General features: G+C 35.3%; 1 non-coding gene across 1 annotated transcript; it reads right to left on the bottom strand.

Moving 5' to 3' along the window:
* On the bottom strand, positions 1-74 carry TRNAS-ACU (transfer RNA serine (anticodon ACU)). Its single transcript has one exon. It is a non-coding gene; the product is annotated as a tRNA-Ser (tRNA).
* Positions 75-3,579: the final 3,505 nt, after the last annotated feature.

Consider the following 3,579-nt stretch of genomic DNA (forward strand, 5'->3'; position numbering starts at 1 on the left):
CGTCCCTGGGTGGGATTGAACCACCAACCTTTTGGTTAGTAGCCAGACACACTAACCAATTGTGCCACAGAGACACTTTGTAAAAATTATATACTGACAAAGGCTAATAAGCATACATCTAGAACGTTTCCTAGAAAAACTTTAAAAAGTCAATAATCTGGAGAGTTTTTGTAAGATGTTTCTTCCATCAACCAACGAAGAAACACATTGGTACTTTCCCATGATGAGTGAGTGCTTCAGGATCTCTTGCACTTATATGTGCAGCAGAGTACTGCAATGGAAGCATGCTGGGCCCATAACCCAGAGGTAGGCAGATTGAAACTATCCTTTGCTATATGCATTTTTTTTTGTTAATTTAAGTAATCAAAACTGGGATTGATATTTTTGCTCTTTTATTTTTACTTAAAGTACAATAACTTTTACCATTTTAATTTGTTTTAATAGTATATTGACAGTATAGTTTTCTTTAAAAAATCCACTTAATTTTCTTTACCCTATTATTAAAAGGGTAATTGACAAAAACAAACTACATTGTCACCAGAAGAGCAATACAAAATGTACAAGTGATATATTAAAATCATCTTTCCAGCTTGAATTTCAATGATGCATTGGGGCAACGATTTTGTGAGAAACATCTTCACCCTTAAATAAAGATTTTCTTAATTCCTTACCTGTGTGCTAATTAGATATCACCTTGTTTTCACATTAAGCAGACTTCTACATGAGAAAGCAGCAAGGATGCAGTGGCGTTAATGTTTCCTGGTGTCAACCTGTATTATTTCAGTATACATTGAAATGAGGATGCATCTTGCTGCCTTTCCAATGAAGCAAGTTTAATTTAGTAATAGGTGAAAAACCATCCCTACAAAGGTGTTAATCAGAGACTTGGCTTTGTGGACACTTTTCAGAGAACAAATTTGTTAGCATAAAAATAAAGCCAGAAAATGAAGAGCTGTTTAATCACTCAATTGGATTTTTTTTGCCAGCATATTTCTTTTTCTCTGCAACCCACTGCTAAATTGTGCTTCCTAGCTGTTTTTATAAAATCACTGAATCAAATCTAACTCTGATTACATCAGAGAAGGCCAGGTACCCTACACCAGAACAGGGGGTTTGAAATTTTGACTTGTCTACTTAAAGATCACCAAAATCTGATAACAAGGTCAATTACGTCCCTGGTTGGGATTGAACCACCAACCATTTGGTTAGTAGCCGGACACACTAACCGATTGCGCCACAGAGACACTTTGCAAAATGCACATACTGACAAAGGCTAATAAGCATACATCTAGAACGTTTCCTAGAAAGACTTTAAAAAGTCAATAATCTGGAGAGTTTTTGTAAAATGTTTCTTCCATCAACCAACGAAGAAACACATTGGTACTTTCCCATGATGAGTGAGTGCTTCAGGATCTCTTGCACTTACATGTGCAGCAGAGTACTGCAATGGAAGCATGCTGGGCCCATAACCCAGAGGTAGGCAGATTGAAACTATCCTTTGCTATATGCATTTTTTTTGTTAATTTAAGTAATCAAAACTGGGATTGATATTTTGCTCTTTTATTTTTACTTGAAGTACAATAACTTTTACCATTTTAATTTGTTTGAATAGTATATTGACAGTATAGTTTTCTTTAAAAAAATCCACTTAATTTTCTTTACCCTATTATTAAAAGGGTAATTGACAAAAACAAACTACATTGTCACCAGAAGAGCAATACAAAATGTACAAGTGATATATTAAAATCATCTTTCCAGCTTGAATTTCAATGATGCATTGGGGCAACGATTTTGTGAGAAACATCTTCACCCTTAAATAAAGATTTTCTTAATTCCTTACCTGTGTGCTAATTAGATATCACCTTGTTTTCACATTAAACAGACTTCTACATGAGAAAGCAGCAAGGATGCAGTGGCGTTAATGTTTCCTGGTGTCAACCTGTATTATTTCAGTAGACATTGAAATGAGGATGCATCTTGCTGCCTTTCCAATGAAGCAAGTTTAATTTAGTAATAGGTGAAAAACCATCCCTACAAAGGTGTTAATCAGAGACTTGGCTTTGTGGACACTTTTCAGAGAACAAATTTGTTAGCATAAAAATAAAGCCAGAAAATGAAGAGCTGTTTAATCACTCAATTGGATTTTTTTTGCCAGCATATTTCTTTTTCTCTGCAACCCACTGCTAAATTGTGCTTCCTAGCTGTTTTTATAAAATCAATGAATCAAATCTAACTCTGATTACATCAGAGAAGGCCAGGTACCCTACACCAGAACAGGGGGTTTGAAATTTTGACTTGTCTACTTAAAGATCACCAAAATCTGATAACAAGGTCAATTACGTCCCTGGGTGGGATTCAACCACCAACCATTTGGTTAGTAGCTGGACACACTAACCAATTGCGCCACAGAGACACTTTGCAAAAAGCACATACTGACAAAGGCTAATAAGCATACATCTAGAACGTTTCCTAGAAAAACTTTAAAAAGTCAATAATCTGGAGAGTTTTTGTAAGATGTTTCTTCCATCAACCAACGAAGAAACACATTGGTACTTTCCCATGATGACTGAGTGCTTCAGGATCTCTTGCACTTACATGTGCAGCAGAGTACTGCAATGGAAGCATGCTGGGCCCATAACCCAGAGGTAGGCAGATTGAAACTATCCTTTGCTATATGCATTTTTTTTGTTAATTTAAGTAATCAAAACTGGGATTGATATTTTTGCTCTTTTATTTTTACTTACCATTTTAATTTGTTTTAATAGTATATTGACAGTATAGTTTTCTTTAAAAAATCCACTTAATTTTCTTTACCCTATTATTAAAAGGGTAATTGACAAAAACAAACTACATTGTCACCAGAAGAGCAATACAAAATGTACAAGTGATATATTAAAATCATCTTTCCAGCTTGAATTTCAATGATGCATTGGGGCAACGATTTTGTGAGAAACATCTTCACCCTTAAATAAAGATTTTCTTAATTCCTTACCTGTGTGCTAATTAGATATCACCTTGTTTTCACATTAAACAGACTTCTACATGAGAAAGCAGCAAGGATGCAGTGGCGTTAATGTTTCCTGGTGTCAACCTGTATTATTTCAGTAGACATTGAAATGAGGATGCATCTTGCTGCCTTTCCAATGAAGCAAGTTTAATTTAGTAATAGGTGAAAAACCATCCCTACAAAGGTGTTAATCAGAGACTTGGCTTTGTGGACACTTTTCAGAGAACAAATTTGTTAGCATAAAAATAAAGCCAGAAAATGAAGAGCTGTTTAATCACTCAATTGGATTTTTTTTGCCAGCATATTTCTTTTTCTCTGCAACCCACTGCTAAATTGTGCTTCCTAGCTGTTTTTATAAAATCAATGAATCAAATCTAACTCTGATTACATCAGAGAAGGCCAGGTACCCTACACCAGAACAGGGGGTTTGAAATTTTGACTTGTCTACTTAAAGATCACCAAAATCTGATAACAAGGTCAATTACGTCCCTGGTTGGGATTGAACCACCAACCATTTGGTTAGTAGCCAGACATACTAACCAATTGCGCCACAGAGACACGTTGCAAAAAGC

Source organism: Pseudophryne corroboree, chromosome 8 (assembly GCF_028390025.1).
Source record: "Pseudophryne corroboree isolate aPseCor3 chromosome 8, aPseCor3.hap2, whole genome shotgun sequence".
Taxonomy (NCBI): Eukaryota; Metazoa; Chordata; class Amphibia; order Anura; family Myobatrachidae; genus Pseudophryne; species Pseudophryne corroboree.